Below are 23223 nucleotides of genomic sequence, written 5' to 3'. Positions count from 1 at the left end.
AATCAAGATTCATGACATAACAGGCAACTATATTGTATGAAGTGGCAGAGGACTGTAAAAAGAAAAATATTGGCACATTCCCTTGTTTTCTTCAGATTTGTCCCTAAACATGCATAATGATTGATGTTACTTGATAGATGCGGGTTGTAAGACCTATATTCCAAATTACTTTGCCTGTTATTGGGTACGTTGTCAACAGGCCTACAGAAGTGCCTGATTATGGTCCAAATACTTTGGATTCCCACTACTCAATCAACTCACAGAGTTAATAAGCATTTCTTGTTAGCTGATCCTTACTGAAATCCAATCTACAACAACCACCACAGAAATCTAGCATTAGCTACAATGCATAAACATTTGCTAGACGATGTGTTAATGCAAATACTATACAACTAAATCATTATGTGTGTATGTTCTACTTTCTTATTAATCATTAACAATTGTCCACTCCTACTTAATTTCACTGATTTACTCCAAAACTTGAATGAAATTATCTCCCTCTGAATTTGTAAAATTTCTGTCATTTCTCTATGGTTTTGTGATGCTCTGGCCTCTGGAGACCCCAACTGAGAAATTTCACTTTTTTTCAGGTACAGAAAACAAGGTCTAGAAAAAGCACCCTTCTCTAGGCCGCCCCTGGAGTCTGTGTCTTTCAAAGCAGGGTTGATTTGAGACCTTCTTGGGTCCTGAGCACTCTTCGTTTTGGAGGTCTCACCACTCACGATACCAAACACCCATATCAAACACCATGTTTATCTGAGTTGAGATGGATTTATTAGTGGAGGTTATGCTATGTTTTACAGATGTCATGAGATATTTGTAATTTCTATTTTTAAATGTTCTGTCTGGGTTTGGATCTGTATTGTTTCAGGTCTGAGGCATCATTTCTGCAAACCCTTGGGAGCCTCACAGGTTTCAGGCTCTGTAACTAGAGAACCTAAAGGATGGAATACCTTGTTTCAAATACTCACATTTTCCTAAATATAGTAATTCGTACCACCCAAGCGACCTTCTCTGCCCTACTCTCCCACCCTTAGCCAGTGTGGCTAGCAAAGTCATCTATTTTTAGGGCCAAACTCAAGCCTCCATCCTGTACTTGAAATCTGAGAATCTACAATGGAATTTAATCCAGTATCACATTTGTCCATAATTGTTTTCTTGGTGGTACTCATTTCCTTTGTTAGCCTGTGAATTTTCCATATGAAAGAACAGCATTTTATTTCTTCTTTCTCCCTGAAGAGATGGGCACACACTCCAGTGGAAGGTAGAACTTTAGGGTAGTGTCGTGGATTTAAAAATCTCTTCTGCTGCGGAAGAGCAGGCAGTGCAGCGTGTGTCCAGAGCATGCATGCGGCCATGCTGGTCACTACGGTCCCTGAGTGCTCTCCTTTCCTTCACACAACCTAGGAGACTAGCTGTCAGAGAAATGCTGCACAAGGCTCCACGACTCACTTAGTTTTCCACAGTTTGCTGTCCCCTAATCAAGGGGTGTAGGAAGTAGGACATACTGTTTACTGATTGCCACAGAGCTCAGAAAGGGAGGTTTGAGAAAACCTGAGGAATATACTGGCTTCCCATCTGACGGGCATCTCAATAGCTGAATTCATTAACACTTAGTTTCCTCGTGTTTCCAGTGGTCCAAAGCTGGTCTGGAGAGGTCTTGCTACAGGACAGGCTTGAGAGTGTGTACCACCAATGCACTTACACTCTCCCTGTGGCCTTTTAGACATTTGCAGGCTTTTCAGAGGACTGGCTCCAATGGCATGCCTTCACAGCACAGACCACATTTTACTCTACTCAGAGTGTTCTGGTTTGACCTCTACTGAACAACTGGAAAGTGAAAGGCTTAGCCTTACTTTGAATCTCTGTGGATTTAGCAGTGTGCCATCTCTGGGATTCCCCTGGAATTTTGAATGAAGTGGGATGATATTTTCAAATAGTGATTCATGACTTTCAGCCTGTGTGTATCTCCCAGCACCATGCTTTTTCAGATCACACACACATGCAAGAATGTGTGTACACCTATACACCACAAATATATAAATGCATGCCGCATGCACCACATATAAATGCATGCCACACACACCACACAAGCCCACACATAAGCAGCACATACACTCATCACATACACTACATACGAGTACTCACCACAAATACACACACACACACACACACACACACGGAGAGCTTCTGCTTCAATACCAGCTCTGGAGTAGCAGGCATATTGCTGTATGGGTTGCTTCAGAGTAAGCAATGTGCAGGGGTCAAACCTGAATGCTAGATATGCAAAAACAGCCCTGAATACCATATGTTTGCATTAGCATATCACTGTAGATCTTTTAAAGTCATGTATACTGTGTCATGTAAAGCTTTACAACTACTCTATAAGGGACAATTCCCAATGTACAGACCAGAAAAGAAAAATCAAACATGGTTAGTGACTTATCCCAGCTCTAAATGAAGTGAATTAGTTATCCAAAATTTCAAACCAAGTATCCTGTGCCTATTTTAGTGCTATTTCTAGTATTTGTCATTTAGCTGTTAGCAATAGTGTCAAGTTGGCCAATATGGAGTGCTGTTGCTCCCTGGCCAGCCTTGACTTTGTTGTCCTCTCCTACCTTCCAAGGGGCCTCTTTCTCAGTTGACTGTAGCTCTCAGGGTCTGTCGTGGTGAAAGCCAGGGGAAGATTGGATATACTACATTGTGTGAAAGGGTACAACAATGATGAAACGCAGTGTGCTTCTACTCCCAAGAGTTCGAACCACATGGGCTTTCTCCCAGGTTCCTTAAAATGCTGGAAGACTGTAAGCTGTCACAAATGCTCTCTCTTCACCTGTGCTGCTTGTTTCCTGTATTTCACCTGCATGCTCACCCCTCTCCTTGGGGGCTCAGCTCACATTGCTCTTCCTCACACGGGCTTTTCTTCACCCCCAAAGCCAAGTTAGATGTCCTGGTTACTCCTCGCATAGCACTCTAGGACATTTGGTTGGAATGCTGAAGGGTCTTTGGACTTACTAGTTTCAAAGACCCTTCAGCATTCTGTATTTGTTTACTTGTTTTGTGAATGTCTACTCCCACTCGGGGATAACTGAGAATAAGGATCACACCTGGCTTTGTTGTTCTTTCACCAACTTCTAGCATAATGCCAGGTAAATGGTAGGATTTCAATCAAGATTTGAATAGATGTTTGGAATAATAATAGTGCTTCACTCAAGCTTCCTTGTCTAGTTCCCATTAATGCATACATGCTGGTTAGGCACTGCAAGGAGAAGCATTGGCTTCTCTAAAGCATCTAAGAGACGCCTCGTTTTGTGGGTTTCAGTGAATTACATGATCAGTCTAGCCCAAGGTTTCATGTAAAAGATCTAAATCACCTTCATGAATAAACATAGCTGTGAAAGACAATGTGGCAGGGTTTTAAGAGGGGAGACCATGCATGCTGGGTGGCTCAGGAGGGACTATGAAGAGCACAGCATTCAGTATGGGACTTGTGATGGACATCGGTTTCTTAATTGTGGAGCTTCTCCACCACACCACCTTTTCCTTGGAGAAACTATTTCTCTGCATACTTAATTGTATTTTTATGCTGGGATATCCAATCCCATGGCCCCTGCATTAATTTTACAATACATGTGCAGTCATTCATAGTGCCCTATTCTGCAGATCCAGCTGGACTTTCCAGTGTTCTTCTTTGGAAATTTTCAAAATTTAGAACTAGAAAACCAGAAGCCTTACCTCGGGGATCAAGATGTTGAAAGGAGGTAAAGCCTGAGCTGTTGGCAGCCTTGGACCCTACTGCCTTCTTCTAATGCTTTCTTCTAGTAAGACTTGGTTAAACTAAGCAGAGATAATCCCTACAGAGAGATGAATGAGAGGGTCTATCAGAAAGAGTGTGATAGTGAACATGAGGGGTAAGGGGTGTGATGGTATCATCTGAGTTGGTAGACCCAAAGAGCCAGAGACTCATACAAACTCTATATTTATATTTCTAGTTATGTAATTCACTAAATGTCCTTTGTTGTTTGTTTGACTATTAAGCTAGTCTTAATAGTGTTTCCATTAGTTATAATTGACTGATAAAGTTGTTAAAATATTTATCAATTGGCTAATTAGATGATTGTTATAAGCAGAATAAAGGATGCAAAGTAAAACAACACAACTGAAGTAAAACAGCAAAACAACCGAAGTAAAACAACAAAACAAAACAAAACAATGAAAACATGGAGTATGTTCAGGGAATAGAAGCAAGACCAAGATCACAGCACTTTTCTGATCATCTAGTTGTAGTTTATTATCTTTCAAGTCTATGTCTTCCACTTGTGTTGGGACAATGCCCTGAGTGTATGAGGAACTTAATATATGATTGCTAAATGAATGGGTTCTGGAAATAAATAGAGAAATAGTTACATAAAAGTTGGTTTTGTGAAACCGTTTTCAAATTCTGTTTTGACAGCTAGGATGGAAGGATTTACAACAATAAAAAAATACAAAGACTTTAGAATTACACAGGTACGGATTTATGCTCTTTCCCTTTAATTCACTAGTTCTATGAACTTGGATGGTTTCATTTGCTTCTTTTATCAAGTGAACACAATAAAATCCAGACTCAAAGGTTGAATAGTATGGTTTATATGAGATAATCTATATAAATGATTATAGGAGTATCTGGCTCACAATAAGTATTCAAAAAGTCAGATGAAATTCTGTAGTTCTTGAGAAGCAGTCTTCCAATCATTTGGCAAGATAGGAATTCCTATGAGGTCTCTGTTAGATGGTGACCATATCTCTGCTTAAATATATTTAGTACCTGTCAGGCCCCTGTTTCTTTTTCCATGTTTGGAGTACCCAAGATGCCTTGTCTTATGTTTATCTATGACTTTAGATCCTTTTAACTTTTACCCAGCATTTGTATTCAGCTGCGGAGCCACACAGCTGCCAGTCACGACAATCTTTGTAGACGTTTGAGCTGGAGAATGACAGGGTCAGGCGTGGGTTTGAACGGATGAAGGAATGAACATTTTTGAGGATTGGTCTAAAGTGAATTTTTCCCTAAATTGGAAATATTAAAAATATGTTTAAATATTTAATTTCAATTTGGACACAGAGTATAGGTATTTGAAATTATATTTTGTTATAAATGAGAAGGGAAAAAATACCACATATTTTCATTTAGTTCAGTCAGTTCTCTACAAATTAGTACGGATTTTTTTGAAGTTTTTTTTTTTTTAACCATAATTTGGATTGATAGACTGAGGTTAAGTCAATTTTATGGAAGAAAAATTCAAATTTTTTACAATGGCCTACAAAGTCCTGCCTGACCTATCCCCTCTCTCGACTCTGGCCTTCTCTCTCACCACCCTTTTTCGTCCTCACCTCACACTAGCACTGGCATCTGGCTGCTTCTCGGTTCTGAAATATCACCTTTGCAGTTAGTCCTCTTCTGATTATCATTTTAACATGGACCTCGCAGCCCTGTTCCTTCTTCCTGCTTATACTTTTCTCTTTGGTTTCCATTGAATGGTTCAAGTCAATAGGTCCTTTAATATGTTTCTTGTTTAGCAGTCTGTTTCCCTTTGCTAGAATAGCAACTGTACAAAGCTGGAGCTCTGTACCTTTTTTATTCATTGAGGTATTCCAAGAATCTACAACAGTACCTGCTTATAGCAGCTCTTGATAAGTGTTTGTTGCATGAATGAGTGAGTGAATGAATGAATACATGCACACATCAAGGGAGGGGGAAAGCGAGAAAATCAACGTTTTACCCTGGGACCAGTTCCCTTCCCCATGTTGAGGGGTGAACTTTTCCCATGCAGAGAGGTCAGTGAAAGTGTTAAAAACAGACCCCTCAAGATGTGCCACTTTGGCATGTGGATTATTTTGAGCTGAAGACAGTCAAGACCTTGAAGGCTGACAAGAAACTTCTACTTCTCCTTTATCTAGAAGAATCTAAGTTGGTAGTCTTGCCCGTATCACCAGAAATAACTTTTTAGGACCTATCTATGTGGCAGGGCACTTACTGCTCTTTTCATCATCCTGGGAATGACCCTCCTCCCCTCTGTGTCCTCGGGGCTCTTACCTTGCTTTTTAGCTCACTGTTATATATCCTTCCTGTCTCTGACTTGCGTATGTGGGGCTCCCATACATATGTATGTAATTAAAATTGACCATTTTCTCTTGTTAATCTGTCTCATGTTGATCTAATATTAAAGCAGAAGAGAGAACCTAGAATGGTAGAGACAAATTTTTCCTCCCCCACCACAGTACCATGAAAAAGAAAGAACAGAGGGTGGATATCTCAGAATATGTGCCCAGAAGACTTGAGCAGTGGAGAGATCAGGCCAGACTTCATGGGCAGGAGGAGGGGATTGGTTAACAGAAATGCCTGGGTTCCTCATGGAAGTGTCAAAATATACCTCCACTCTCAAATCAACCCCCCCTTCACCCCACCAAAAAGAAACCCCACTAAACAGAAAAATCAGCTCATGCATCTCATTTGCTTCCTCTGAACAAAAGCCTTTAGACCAGATCTTGTCTGGGTTGGCACCCTTAGAGGCCTCCCAAGAAAATGACTTGAAGACATTTACTGGCAACACTAAGGATTTCGTACTTCGTACCCTTTGTATTGCAGACTACTCCACTTGCTTGTCCAGAAACCTTTACTTCTATATTCACTTTTGTCTCATGTGTGCAAGTCAGGTCCCTCTATTGAGAGTTCATAAGTTGCCAAAGAATAGATTTTATGCTTCTCTTTTACTCACTAAAGCTTCTAACATGTTGTTGCTTGAAAGATAGAACCAGCCAGTTAACAATAATTAATGTTTTATAAGCATATAACTGACTTACTATATTTATTTTGTAGTGTGTCAGAGTGTTCATTCAGAAGATCACCAGAAAGAAAGAAAGGGCACAAGTGGGCAAAAAACCTAAGGATTATTTCACGAAGAGAGGAGGACTCTATATTTTACACTAGAATGTATAAATGAAGTTGTATGACATGGGATGGGAATCCCAAGACTATAAACTACCAGCCTTCCCATTCTCAGACATCGGTGAATCTCTAAAGGGAGGACAATCCCTCTCAGTTGTTCCTTCTATGCTCTTTATTGCTATGTTGTTTAAACAAAAAGAAATAACCGAGACCTTTAACACTTGTGAACCTTGTGTCTGGTACTCAGTGCATGTGAGGAGGCTGGTTGCAGCAGCTGAATTAATTGACCAGTGCTTTGCCAAAAACTATTTTAGAAGAATCTCTGTCATTCTTTTCAGTTGTACCCTCAGCTGACTTCCAAGCCTCAAACCATACTAAAAAAAAATGCTGGGTGCCTTAAAAAACAAATGCAGTCGGTGGATACAGCCCTTACCATTTCTCAGGCCTAATTACCCAGATCTACAGTAGCGTCATGCGCACTTGCTTCAGAAGCCGCTTGCTCTTTCAGGCTTCCCAATTCAAAAGCTGACTGTGTATTAGCGTACCCTTGTTCTCCAGTGCTTCTGTTCTCAGGTGGTACCGCTTCTTCTTTTTAAATTTCGTTTTCTTTTTTATGTATTATGCCTTTTTACCGCATAGTCTTCATTTTCTCCCCAAAGTTTGTGTGTGTGTGTGTGTGTGTGCCTGTCTGGAAGGATCCTGCAGTAACTGTGCAATTTAAGTTTAATAGAATTTCAAACTTGCCTTTGGAGATAGGAGCAGTTTTCCTGGGCAAAGAGGAAGAAATACAGCTTTAATGAAGCAGAGAGATAGTGCCAGTGAGAAATAAGATGCTTCAATTTACAGGTTTTCTAATATATATGTCCAAAATCTGTCCCCAAAATTATTTTCATCAGTGCAACATATCCCATCATTGACAAAAGAAAAGCAAAACAGAGCAAAATTTTTCAAAATAATAAAGTGATTGGAATATATCTCAGGTTGGAGTTTTATTTCACTCATTCAAAGACTAATACGAATCTTCAACAAGGGGGAATGGTCTGATGTTAATCCATTTTTTATAATCTTTTTTATAGGACTTCAAACAATTTGATAGCTGTTAAAAGAAACCAGTGTTTTTATAAAATAACAAAGATGAGATTGTTGTGGAGAGGAAAAAGAAAGGAAATCCAAAGATCAATGAGAAATTACAAAGTCCTTCCTAAAACAATGACGTACAGTGTTTAGAATATCATAACAAAAGTTATGGTCCTAATATGTGGCAGATATTTAGTGAAAATTTCTTGAAAAGGGGATGTGAGGAAGAAAGAAGTGAAGGGAGGTGGGAGGGAGGAAGAGAAGGAGGAGAGGAGGTAGGGAGGGAGGAAGAAAAACAGAAAGAATGGAAGGAGGGAAGAAGGGAAGAAGAAAGGCAGGGGGAAGGTGGAAGGAAATGAAAGGAAGAATTTTGTTTTCAATTCCTGTGAGCTGTTTCAGTGCGTAAAGTGAAGCATTCTGTTGCTTCTGGCTGAAAAACCTTCAAGAATAAAACAAAAAAAAAAACCTTAGCAAACAACTACGACAGAAACAGAATCACAGAAATGGATATCACATGTAGGGTTATCAGTGGGGAGGGACAGAGGGGGAATGGGGGTAAAAGGTACAGGGAATAAGAAGCGTAACTGGTAGGTACAAAATAGACACGGGGAGGTTAAGAACAGTATAGGAAATGGTGAAACCAAAGAACTTATATGTACAACCCATGGACATGAACTAAGGGGAGGAATGTGGGTCATGGGGGGGGCGTGCAGGGCAGAGGGGAATAAAGAGGGGGAAAATGGGACAACTGTAATAGCATAATCAATAAAATATATTAAAAAAAAGAATAGTTGGTCAGTAAGAGAACCCTGAAACTCCAGCTCACTATAGTCCTCCAGAGTTCTCTTTATCCTGTCCCAAACACCTCAGCATCTGATGCACCAGTTGTAAAATCAGGACGCCATCCAGGAGACTAAGCAAAGAGTCAAAAGTGAGGCACGTAAGGTAACAGAAGGATTTGGGATAAGATCTGCCCACATATTTCTTTCCCATTGGAGGACCCCATGGTTCTGTGGTCAGGATGCCCTGCAATGGAAGAACATTGACTTTGGAGTTCACTGAGTTTGAGTACAAAATCAGTTAGAGCCATATATTTACTTCATTGGCCTCAAAGTTCCATGTGAGAACAACTTTCCTGTCCTCTCCCTCACCTAGTACTCAATGTTCTCCAAAAAATGTGTCCCTTATCCATAGGGTAAAACACAGACTCATCGGGACACACCCACCTCGGAATTCTCTGCTGCTCGCAGGCCCCCTCGCTCTCAGGAGTGCTCTGGGCTGCTCTCAGACATGCAGTGGGGAGGGAGGACTGTGGCCATCCCGTGCGCCAGTGACCAAGGGGGGCAAACCCATGTCTCGTTAGTGGAGTCCGGTATGAGTGCACTACCAAGCTATGCTCTCCGAAGATGCTATTAGGATCTCCACTGGAATGTACCGCTAAGGCCTGGGGCGAACCACTCATTTCTTCTGAAAAAACAACAGATCTGTTTTTAAATTATAAAATATTGTGAAGAAAACAAGGACAATAGCTACATAATGCCTAATTCAGTGCCTAGTACAACATGCATTCTTTCTAAGAGGCAGCTGATGATTCTTTGTATTATAACCACGACGCTTTTGTAGTAAGTGTTCAGTAAATATGAGCTAATTCACTACTGTCAAGTATGGTGCCCAAGATTAAATCAGGTAGAAAGCAAGATTTTTAAAAATGTCCTTCTAATCTTAATTACTTTTTAATATGACTTACTCTCTACTAACCCCACAAACCTGAAGCAATACAGGAAAAGCAAAGTGTTAATTTAGGCACTTTTTGGTGACGTTGATTAATGCAGAAAGATATTACTCACTAATTACAGACAGAACCCCCTCATTTGAACTCAATAAGAGTTTTAATTAAAATTCTTAGTATCCCAAAGCATGGCTTCCTTAACCTGGTTTAATTATTTTGTGGGTCTTGCCTATGACCTTGCATTAATTTGCATGGTGCTACCTGTTTCTCTATTTGTCTGGCTATGAGCTATTATAAGTGAATTTCACATTTTAGCTAAAATCAACATTAACCAAAGGTACCAGCTGATTAATTGAGCTTAAAGATATGTCACACATGCACTTAAAATGCATATAAATGGTGGACTTTAATGGTGACTATTTAATAACAGTGTGAGAGATTTCAGCTCGTTCATAATTTTGCGTACATTTAAATTTGTTGCCTGTATTCGGCTTAAATTGCGCACTATCAGAAGGCAGTCTTCTTTCAAGGATTTTGCAACCTGTGTTATGTCAGGATGGTATGCAAATGAGTTGCAAACATATAAACAACTTCAGGAATTTACTCTGCAGATATGTAAAACGTGTACGAGAAAGTTTAATACAGAATTATTTGTAATAAAGAAAACCTAAAATTACCCGAATGTCTATCAATAGGGTGCATCTCTACAACAAGGCAAATGAGTAAGTGCATCCATGAAATCACGTTCACAGTACCCTGCAGCCCTGCAAACGGGCACGGAGCTGAGAAGAGATCTGGTGATTGCTCAAAGGATGCAACCCATTTACCCAAGGATGTAGGACCCGAGGAAAGTTTAGTGATAGCAGAGGGAAGGAAAAGGCACAGCCTGCCTTAGTGCCATTTGCCCCTTGCCCCGGGTTCCCTGTAAAAAAAGCCACTCTGATGATGATTAAGCAGCTGGATTCTTGCTTTGCCACTGAGTTTGTATTCCCCAGTTTCTATTGCCATTCTAGGAGAACTTAAGACTATTCCATTTCGGGTAATATTTACAACATGGAGCCCTACCGGTCTCGGCCTGAACTTAATAAACAGCTAGACCCCCTCCCGTCAAAGGAACAAAAACAGACTTGTTGCCCAGATGACCTTATCCAGCCTTTCTGCATCTTGTTCTCTGGGGTCCCAGAAAGGCTGTCTCTCCCAAAATCATTTAAAAAATAAAACTACAAAGAAAAAAGGTTTAAGTAAATGAAAAAATGGTATTGACAGTATATACTCATTAATTTACATTCATTGCAGGACGAGGAGGAGAAGATGTATGAAACCACTGGCAGAGGTAGACTTCTGGATGGTGAGTTTATACCAAGTTATATTTCCTTTATTTAGCTTTTCATAATCCAAATTTCTTTAAGTTGAATTAAAGTCAATGCAGTTGATCAAAATCATTCTAGTCCTTCACAAATTTTTGTGAAGGAGTCAAAAATATTAAAATCATTGTTTCTTGTGAAAACAATAAAAAAGATCTTTAACCATAAAAATGCTACAATGGGCCTAAATCAATATAGTGGACACTATAATTTGTCTGACTCGATACTATTCCCAATTCCTTTCTGCACTGCTTGTCTTTTCTAGAGAGTGTTTAATATTTGCTTCCCTCTCCTCCTCATAATTAAGTAGTGTCTCCATGCCCAGGCCTGGCCACGGTGACCTGCCTGAAACTCTACTGCAGAGGATGCTGGGGAAACTTCAGCTTTCCTGAGAAAAGCGAGCGGACTCCATTTCTTTCTTTTTGCCCTCTTATGTCCTGCCTTGAATGAGGACTCCATGTCTGGACTGTGGTAACCAGTTTTTAATAGTTTATAAGTCAAAGTGTTGAGGCAAAAAGTCATTCGCTTAGACTGAGGAAGGGAAAAGGTCATATGTACCTGAATCCCTGATGACATTTTTAATCTGTGGGAACAATGTCAGTGGCCAACTACTTCCAGACTCCTTGAGTAAAAAAAAGTAAATGCTTTCACAACTGAGCTTTGGGCAGCTAGCTATTCTGTTGTGTACAACCAAATGTGTTCTTCAGTCACTGTTCTCCAAACTGGACCTCTCAGAAGAATCTCAGGGTTTTTGTTCAAAATACACTTTCCTAGGTCTCTAGAAATTCCATGACAGTAGGTTTCTGCTGAGAGTTAGCATCTGTGTTTTTATCAAATGTTTCAGGTGATCCTTAGGTCATACATGATACATGAAGAGATACATTTGGTAAACACAACATTGTCAATGATCTAGAAACTTGGCTTATTCTTCACTCAGTGTTTGTCAAGGCAGCCCAAAGGCAAACCAGTACAAACACAGGGCTGAGAATTTTTCACAGGTGCTTCTAATTACCTTCCCTCCTCTGATGCCTGGGTCCCTGCCACCTTCACTTGCTCTCTTGCACCCCCATCCATCACCTTTCCCCTGCAGTCTTTCCTCTGGCCTGCTGGAATTATCACCTTCCCGGGAATATTTGCCTCTCCTGTGTCACTTTCTCTCTTTACAACTCCCCTTCAATCCTTCCCTTCCTCTTTATTCTATGATTGACTCTCCCTGTGAAACCATTTGCAATCCCCTATTATGAAGAATTCCCTATAAAAATAAATTATATTGTGCTGTGTTTGGGAGATAAACTTGATGGGGGTGAACAGCTGTACAAAGCAGCTCTGTGCAAACAACTTTAAAGCAAAATCCAACCAGTTGCTCAGCATGAACCCTCTGAGAGCTGAGATCAGCTGTTGTACTAACCAACAGTTGCCCTACAGAGAGCCAGGCTTGCTGGGAGCGAAATGAAAAAAACAGTATTGCCAAGTGATCGAAGCAGAGGTAACGAGTGAAATGTGTACTGTCCAAAAAAGGATGCTATGATGATAGTTTTCTTTACTCACCTTGGCTTATTTCATCAGGAGCAAACCAAAATGATTTTGGGAACTGTTTTGCTTGAGTGAGGACATGCTACTGGTTCGCACTGGTGAGGTATTTTGGTACAGATGTGTCCTACCTTTGGAATTAAACACCAGAGGTTGATGGTAGAAATTAAAATGGCCTCCCCTTTAGGAGGTCACAGGCATATAAGTTGGGTTGCTTTTTTGTATTTTTTCTCTTTTTATTGTTATAAAACATCTTCAAATTCTACTTGGAGATTCCTAAAGTTTCATTTTCTTCCGGTAAAGGTTGTGTGTGTGGGGGGGTGTGTGTGTTCATATTTTAGATGAAAATTAATCTATATTTGATTAAAAATCATAAACGTCAAGGATTGGTTGGACCTTAGTAGTTTTCCAGTCCAGCCACAGTTGAATGTTCAGACACCTCTACCGTATATTCAGGTGACTTCTAGGGAAAGAAAAACCTTGTGTCAAATGGCAGCGACCATGTGTGATAGTGTATCTTTGCTGAGAGTTTCCTTACACAGGGCTAAAATCAGCCTCTTTTTATCTCCTACACATCAGGCTTCTTGTGGTCAAACAGAATAAGTGAACTTTTGTCAGTGAAGCTTTTAATCCTTTGTTTGAAGCAACTAATCTTCGTGCCACAATATACCAGTCTTCCTTATTCCGAGCTAAACCTCGCCAATTGCTTTAATCGAATTTCCTAGATCATGAATTCAGTTCCTTCCAGCATCCATCATTTTAACAAGTTCCAGGTTATTTTTTTTTAAATTTAGGCTCAGAATTATGTAAAATATGCAAATTGAAGTCCAATAAGCAAAGAATAAAGTGTGATTATTATTATTCTTTATTTAATATTATACAGATATTAATCCCAACCTTTGTTGATTTATGATTTTGGAGATGTTTTATTACATTGTTGATTTATTATTAGCATTTTTACTATTCTTAATAAGTACTTTTCCCCTAATATTACATATTACTCTACCAAATCTCTAACTTTTTGTAGATTCATTGGACTGAACATTGACTCAAACTTTTAGGAATTACCATTAGCCCTGTTAAATTTTATATCATTATATTCAGCACATGTATTCAGATTTCTATGAATCCTAATTCTGCCATCTGATATACTTTCTACTATCCCACCTTCAAGCCATCAAAAACAAATTGCAAACTATTCTTTCTATCAATTTTTCCATTAAATTTTCAGTACTTTGTTAAACTAAGTTTATCATCATAAAGACACATATCAGAAAACACTTTATCCTTTTCTTGCCCCACCCCATGCACTTTACATGAGGTCTTCTGAAGTCACTTCTCTGCCTTTCACTGGTAAAGGGACAGCTGCGTGCGGAACGCATGTTTTGGTAAGACAAGAAAACGCAAGACGAAACAAACCCATTGCTTGTTATGTTGCACGAAGCTTCCCTATACAGTTTGTTCTTTTCAGCTGATTCTCTGGGGTGAGCAAAATGAAAACCTGAGGAAATGGACATCTTTTTTATTTTTTAATCAGAAAATGAGAACTATATGTTCCATGAATGTTCCCCCTTTCTCACTGCTAGAAGGCTCAGAATAAACATATGTAGTAATTACCTGTACTTTTTATTTGCATGGTCGTTTTGATAGTTTTTCTCTACGTACCACCATTTATCATTTTGCTTTTCTTTTTTTAATGGTATTAGTTGTTTGTCATATTTTAACCATATACATATACCAATAAAATAAATGAGTTAGAATATTGGTAGAGTTGCTAAATGAGAAAGGATTAAGACATAACTCACGTCTGGTAGGTTAATCTTAGTCCATTAGCCCTCTTTAAATATCCATAGTCAGCTGGTTAGATATATTTAGCACAATGTAGCCCATACTTTTTGTAGCTGTTGTTGAATATGTCTATATTCACAATCTTCATTTCTCAATCTCACACTAACTCTTCGAATATCCCCAAGCCAGCTTTCTTCCTAAAAACTTCACTAAGTGATACTTGTAAAGACCACAAATGGACCCATGTGAGTAAATTTAATAGTTGTTTCTCAGTCACGTCCTACTCAACTTCTCTTTGAACACACAAGCTCTTTATTTTCTTGGCTAACATGCAAACCCGATTCCCTTTGCCTGGATTGCGTTTCTCTCTCAGCTTCACCCAACTGGTTCTTACTGTAATTTAAATCTCTAACCATACCTATTGGCTTTTTTTCATCAAATAACTTATCAATATGTAATGTTTTTTCTTGGTGCCTGACAAAATTACACATGTCATGACGCCAGCAAGTTGCCGGTGTTGCTTGTATATTCTCAGTATCTCAAACAGCCTCTGGAAGATAGTCGATACTCAATAAATATGTGCTGAGAGAATTAATGAATCTGAGCTTCACTTCACCAAAAATGCTTCAAGTGAACCTTACACAAACTGTGTAACATTTACACATTGCCTTCTTTTTCTATGTACTAAAAAAAAAAAAAAAGAAGCTAGAATTTCCAGTTATCTGGTTATGATGATGAATATGCATTTAGTTAAAAATGATGTTGGGGCTTTCAGCATCGGTATATAGACTGGCTAATATATTTGAGTAACATTTACAGTTTTCATAGTCATATGTCAATCATAAGTTTTCTTTCTCATATGTCAACTCATTTGAATCTAACATTAGCATGATAAAATAGATTCAGATGATCTTGATTTTTCAAGTGAAAATGAAACAAAAACACTGGCTGGAACAGTTAAATTATTTACCAAGAATTTCCCTTGTCAAAACCTGCCATTTATATTTTTGCTCAGTAATGCCAGGAAAATCCAGAAATATCCATCTTAAATGTGGTTATGTTGTTAAACTAGATATGTGACTTAGGCAAGTCAATATAATTCACTGAACTTCAATTATATCATTTATCATATTGGAACTAAAAGACCATCTTTCCCAATTTTTTGGAGATTGTAAATTCATTTTTCATGTAAGAAAATAAATGTAAAACATATTTGACAAATAATAAAGTCTAGAGTAATACATAATTTCAGAGGCAGAAGAAACTTTACAGATCAGTATATGAAGCCCCTTACTGTTAATAAAAGGGAACTGAGGTCTAGATGGTTAAATGAGTTGATAAGGGACACAGATCTACTGTTGGGAACCACCCTGCCTGGTTTCAGAAGCTATAACCCCCCATGGCTAAGGCTGAATCAGAGACCTTGGGACCATAAGCCACTAAGGAGACAAAGCTTATCTCCCTGGCAGGGGCATCACCTCTGCCCACTTTACTTTACCCTGCTTGGCCCTGAGCTTGACCAGTTAGCCAATGACAGGTAAGATTCCTCAAGGGAGGGATGACCTAAGACAGGCATGGTCACGAAGAGGCCCACAGGGAAGGACTTGGGAGCTATAGAAAAAGGGGGTGATGGACCCTTGCCCCTTGGCTTTGACATAGCCTGAGTCCTCAATCTGTCTGCAAGAAGTCTCCTAATCTCTTGGCTGCCTTACTTCCCCTGCTCAATTTAAGCCTGAAACAATGACAGAGGGTAGTGCAGTCCTGTGCTGGAAAGGGCAGATTCCCCGGGGCAATCAGGCCTAAGAAAGAATGCATAACCCTGTGAAACCTGCTTTGCTAATACCCTCAATTTAAATGATAAGGGTCTAAGCCTGAAATGAGTTTGTTTCCCAAAGTCTTATAGCCCTTTAGCTATCTGACCCTGACTCAGAATAAGCCCTCAGAGTTCTTTGTTATCTATTGTTTTATCCTTACTGCCTATGATTGATGAGCTTTACCTGTATTCCTGTGCAAATTGAACCCAATAAAAGTCCATTGAGGAAAAGGCTCTCCTTTGAGAGATCGGCCACCTTTCCTCCCCAAGCAGGTCATGTCTTGGTAGGCTTACTCTCATCCGTGGCAGCCGGGAGCCCCCCGCCCATAATCTACTAAGTCCTGGACCCTAAATTTTGGGGGAATGGGTTCTTCCCCCCATACCACCTTTGTCTTTTTTTAAACAGAGGTCTAATATCATATTTATATGATAGGCACATTCCTTTTACTTCAAGGTTTGATACTACTTATTATTTTAAGTAATAATACTTTGATTTAATAAAGTAAAAAATACTATTTGAGAACAGTGAATTCCAGATTGATTATCACACTGTCATAATCTATTATACAAGGTTGGTCTTGAAAAAGTTCAGCCATTTTTAACATAACAAGAATGGTTTGTGTGACATAGATGTAACCTGGCAGCCAAGGAGTGTGGACTGGAATGTGCATACGTGAACTATGTCAACTTCACTGTGCTAGTCCATGGGCTCAGTAGACACCATTAAGTGAGCATGTGTACTGGGCGGTTGTCACATTCAAAATGACTGAGCAAGTAGAGCAACGGATCTGCATCACATTCTGCGTTAAGCTTGAGCATTTCTCTATGGAAACTACTCAGATGATTCAGAAGACTTCTGGGGACAGTCCAATGAGTGCAGCACAAATAAAGTGTGGCACAAACACTTCAAAGATTATCAAGAATTTGTTGAAAGAGATCCATGTTCTGGAAAGCCAGCAATAAACAGGACACCTGAAAAGGTTGAATGCGTATATGCTGCAATCAACAAAGATCAGAGACCGTGTGAGGTTTCAAGGTGCCTTCTTTGAAGGGGATTGAGGTGCCATTGTCCTGTGTGCAATGTTTCTTGAATCTTGTATCTTCTTCAGTAAATGTCTCTATTTTTCACATTAGATGGCTGGACACTTTCTGGATAGAACTCATATGTTTGCTCTATAGAACATGTTCATTAATCCTCAAATTAATAACTGATCATTTCTATGTAGGGATGGAATTTAGCATAAAAATTTTCTCCTATGCCAAAGAATTAAAATTGTAACAAGATGGCATATACATGTAACAGAAGAAAGGGAAAAGAACACAAAAATTTGGTTTGAAATTTCACATAGTGAGGAATAAATATCTTCTAGATTGGTTAAAGCTAAAACTCAGATCAACAAATGGCTTAAAAGGTTTATATGACTTCTACCATGTCCTAGACAAGAAGCCTTTTATTGTCTCAGTATTCACACTAACAGTCTAATTCCTAAAACATAAATTCTAGATCTTCATTTTCCATCATTTTTTTCCTCCAGACCATGTGGGCTTAATTGTTCTTAGTGGTTTGTTAAAACACAAAGTAGAAAACATTCACATTTACTTATTAGGAGATTTATTATTTACTATTCTCAAGAAAAATGATGATATTTATAATATAGACCAGCAGAGATAGGATGAGCTTATGGTGGCTTCAGACCATTAGTATCCTACTTTTACTGTTCTCTTCAGCCCATTTTCTGAGAGCCACCAACAGTTCTAGTATTCGGTTTTTAGAATGTAGCAAAGAAAGAAAATTCAGATGCTGCTGTTTTAATGGGGTGATGGGCCCCCAAATCATAGCATTTGAGTCTCACAGTGAACTTCAATCACTTATTCAGTGGTCAGTGCAAATGCGTGATACAGGTGATTATCCAATAGATAGAGAGCAAAGGGAGGTGGGTATTGGTAGGGTCAACTCTTAACCCCATTAAAGAAGTCTCATATCTGAGAAGGTCTGGGATAAAAATAGTTAAGATGAGCAAAGAATAAAGAGATGTGGGGAAGAATTGAACTCTGTACTCTGAAGTTTTTTCTTCAGTGTCTGTTTCAATGATTATCCTGATTACAAGGACATGATAAATGTGCCATGTTAGGCATTTATAAGTGTGATTATATATAATGAGTGTGTTTAACAAATTCTATGTGAAAAAATTCATATTCACTCACTTTCTTGGGGCCCAAGAGCCCTTAAGAATGATCATTTATAACTATGATGGACTTGGGAGATAAGAGCAACTCACTGGAAGTTAAGTTTTCCTTGAAAGGGAAAAACAGATTTAAACAAAAAACAAAGTACACATGATGAAGGCGTGGTGGACCAGGTTTTAGTAACAGGCCTTGGGTACAGAAGGACTAGTTATTCCCAGTAGGACTCAGAAGCTGTCTTTGAACACTCTCTGACCCAGATACTAGTCACCCACATATTCTGAGAAAGAAAAATCCGAGAGTTAAAACTGACAAAGTGACTCAGTAAAGGTGAAGCTTGTAACAAAGCAGGATGTGAGAATGACAAATTATTTTCTTGTCAGAGGGAAAGAGAGGTGAGTGCCAGATATCCAAAAACAGGTTTGAGTGGTACTTTAGGAGATGGTATTAGAGAAAAATTTGATGGCCCAAAAGATTCTGGATGCTGTTCAAGTTAGCATCACTATGTTGGTGGCCTAAGAAGAGCAGGTGAATTGGAAAGATATTCAGGTGGCAAAAAGAAGAAAAAGGAAAAGAAAAAAAAGAATGATTATCTTGAGATAAGAAGATAAGGGTGATGGTAGCAGAGAAAACTGGTATGCCTGGTCATATTGGAAGATCAGACCCAGTGTTACCAGGTAGGCAGCCCTGTCAGAGAATCAGTAGTTTATACACCCCAGACTGACCTCAAAGCCACAGCAGTCCAGAGGGAGAACAATGCCAGCCAGGGAAGAAGGGTAATGCAACCCAGGCAGGGAGATATTGTCTTGCCTGCCCTGCCTGACCCACCTGCTGCTTTGGGAGCTTTGAGGGAGATGTCAAGCTCCCACATCGCTGCCTAGGAACATTGGCCCAGTTATTGAAGGGTCAGTTATTCAGGTGGATTTCCCCATGATCCACAAACACACTTTTATCCATATGTGCAAATTTACTTTCCCATGGTTAGCTTGGCAGTCCTATTTGCTTGATATAGGTTATTTCACGAATCGTCGTTGTATCTCATTTCAGAAAAAAATTAGCAGATTATAATACAGTTTCAAATTGCAAGAAAGCCAATTTAGTCATATAATTTTGTTGTAAGTTCTTCTTACTAATATGTAAGATCATTTTTTTCAGGGATGATCATCTTCAAGTGGAGGCCAGGGTGGTTTCAAGGAAATGAATGCATTGAGGGATATTGAGTACTGAGTCATGTTTAATGTTGGAAAGAACTTGCAGTTTATACTTTTTGGGCAAGTGCCTAGAGGGAACACTTGCATTTATGAGTACTTCCTTTCCGCCTTGAGTAGGATGTTCAGAATTCAGAAATTGAAAGAGTTCAGGGACTCTCATATTGCTTTGTCAAATGAATAAAGACAGGTAGGTCCTTCCTCTGAATGACTAGTCTTGGACAAGTGGGCCGTGAGGCGGGAGTAATGGTGAGAACAGCACGGCCTAGTTTTATTTACATTTAGGTTGGAGGGAACCAATAGCTCAGGGCCAGCATGAGGACAGTCATAATAAAAGCAAGACCTAAGAGCCATTTGATTTCTCCTCTGGAAATGTTGCTGTAACAATGTAGCAGTAACAATATAACTAACAATGACTAGTGGGAATATGCTCAAATTTCACAAACAGTAATAAGGCTAAATAGTAATGAATCCTGAACAAATGAGGTACTATTTTTACTTCTCACATCTCTACACTCCTACCTGTCTAAAGCACTTATTGATAAAATATATCTAATGCCTCTTATTATATTAGAGCTCTCCATTTATATTGTAATACAGACTAATCATACACATAATTCTGTGTAGGAGTCCAAATCCACACACACTGAATTCCTTCAGGAAGGGGGCAAGTCTTCTAGCTACTTGGATGAATTTATTCATTTATTCATTCAATAGATAATTTTGAATACCTATTTTATGCTAAACACTGTACCTAGAACTTTAGTACAAAAACAGATAGAAACCAGCCCTGAAAGAGCCTGAAATTTTGGAAACAATAAACAAATAGCAAAGGATGAATGTACAAGTCAATGAGGAAACTCTTAGATTCAATGGGACTGTACAGCACAGGCACCAAACTTTGTTCCAGATACTCAAAGGTCTCCTGAGGAAGAAGACACAGGAAACTGAAGTGTGAGTAGAAGTTATTCAAATAAATATTTGGGGAAGAAATATTTCAGAAAGAGGAAGCCCCAGGTGTGATGGCTCAGCAACAAGTGAGAGTAAGGTCTATTGTAGGGTCTTAGAGAAATGCATTGTGGCTGGTGGGTAGAAAGCAGGTGGGAATGGAGGAGGGAAAGACAGAATTGGAAAGAAAAGTTAGGAGAAGGGTAATCTAGGTTGTTAAAGTCCATGTAGAACAATACAAATTCCTTACAATTCATGCGACCTTGAACAAATTACTTAACCATTACTACCTCCATTTCTTCAGCTCTACAGTGGGTTAAAGAATTTAAATGACATGGCTTCAGATGATTGTCAAAGCTTGCTCTCAGGCCCTCTGACAATAAGGCACCAAACCTCTGTGTGTGGTACTGTAGGTTTGTGTATTTATGAATAAATTAAATTTACATCATTTTTCCTCAATATCTCTAGGATATAAAATGTGGGTCCATCTATATGTTTAATTTTGTCCAAAGAATGGTGATTAGAATATTCAGTAGAAAATGGGAAGGCTTAGGGGAAATATAACTTTTTCAAATCAGTGAAATACTGTCGTTTTAAGGTATAATAAGATGTTACTGCCCTTTAGAGTACAAGTAGGATATGTAGGTCAAATTTACAAATAAGAATATTTCGGCTAAACTGAAGTTTTGAATATTGTGTAATATTCTCAGGTACAGTAGGTTGCTTTAAAGATAATGAACTTTCCACACTAGAAAGTGTTCAGATAGAGGTTAGATGATCATCTGACAAATACACAATGGGTGGATGTCAATTTGAAATAGACCCTATGGTAGATAGATAGTGGAGTTACTTCCTTGACTGAGTTTTCCTCAGAGAATTTGCTTTTATTCACGATGCCAGCTGAGCTGTCTGAAGGCTACATCATTGCCTTCATTCCTCATGACCCAAATACATGTTCAGATCATAGATGATTGAAAAAGAAGTACCCAAAATGTACCAATCAGATTCACCCTTAAGAAAGCAGACTGATAGATTATTATCACATGATGGTCCATGCTCAAAAAGAAAGTTTCTATGATGTTAGAACCAGAAAGTGAAATTGTACCAAATATTACCAAAGTGGGAAAAATTAGAGGAAAACAGAAAGAACATACATACATAGAAAAAATGAACTCCAGAAGTGAGCAGGGATTGGCATAGCCATACAATAGAATTCTAAGCAGCCCAATCAGGGATGGAGGAGGAGCTTTAGTTCCTGATATTTAGCATTTTTATCACATCCAATTCATTGTTAAAATCTTGCTAGTATAGAAGGAAGCTTAATTTAGCAGCTAGTGCCAGGTATATTGAAAACTGAAGAGACAGTAGTAATAATACATAGTTTGGTTCTTTTGCATTTTCTATTCCTTCCCCTTAATTATGGAGGGAAAAAGAGAAAGATGAGGAAAGAAAAACAGAGAAAAAGGGAGGCATATAGTTATAATCCCTCAGGTTGGGAAGGGATGGTGGCCACTCTGCTTGCAACAAATATTTGAACCACAGGAAGGCCCTTTGTCATGGAAGGTAGCATTTCCAAGTAGAGCTGCTCCTCTTGGGTTGGCCTAACCACTGCTCTTATCCTTTCCTTCAGGTCTAATCTTCCCTTAGGAAATTACTAGTCAGATGATAGACCTGTATAATCTCAGTGCTCCTGAGGCCTCTCTTCCTGCCCTGTTAGTATTTGGTCCCCAGTATTGACAGATGGTTCTTATTCATTTCTACAGATAGTTCCCTCTAGTGTTCAAAGCACATACAATAAAATACTAACAAGAAAACCTCTTGTTTAAGCAAAAATTTTCCGTGGTTGAAGGGTGAGAAGTGGTCAGCCAATACCAGAGCAAGATATATTATTTCTGCTCAAATAGCCCTATAATTTGTATTTCTAGTTTCATTGTTTGCGTAGTCCACCTGCGTTACACTTCTTGTTTTTGCATGTCAATGAGCTTAACTCCTCTGTCCTCTAAAATTTAGTGTTTAAAAAAAACTTGTGTTAGTTTATGAGGGTTTCATTCCTTACAACAAAATTTTCCCTAATTGAACAATTTCAACTTTCAGAAATATCAACCTCAGAAACTTCTGGCATTGGAAAGATAATGTGATGTTTAAGAATGCCTGAACAATCATAATATCTTACAGTCACATGGTGTTTTAAACTTTTCAAAGTAAATTCTTAAAAACTAGTGTCTCATTATTCACACACACAATTAGAGGCCATCTTTATAAATAAAGTCCTATGATGTTCGACTATAGGCTCCCAAAGAGGTAAAAAATCCAGAAGTTCAAGCCCATTATTTAGAGAGTTGAGGTAGCTGAGATATCAAAATGTGACCATACACACTGTAAGTACAATGTTGAAGTGGTGGGAAAATTGCAACAAAGTATAGGTGCAATCACTTTTACATTAGCCCACATTACATTTTAAACAAGTCATCTGAGTTACTGGATGAGAGTCCATCACTTGGTGGGGGCACTTACTGGAGGCAAGACTGAGGAAAGAACTGGACCTCTTTTTCAGAACCACCCAACACGTCTAGTCCTGCTATTTCTTGCATAATCTGTGAGCCACTATCCTAATGCCACCATCGTGGCCTCCTTCCTTTGATTCTACTCAAGTA

Source organism: Desmodus rotundus, chromosome 10, assembly GCF_022682495.2.
Source record: "Desmodus rotundus isolate HL8 chromosome 10, HLdesRot8A.1, whole genome shotgun sequence".
NCBI lineage: Eukaryota > Metazoa > Chordata > Mammalia > Chiroptera > Phyllostomidae > Desmodus > Desmodus rotundus.
Note: the sequence above shows the minus strand (reverse complement) of the source record.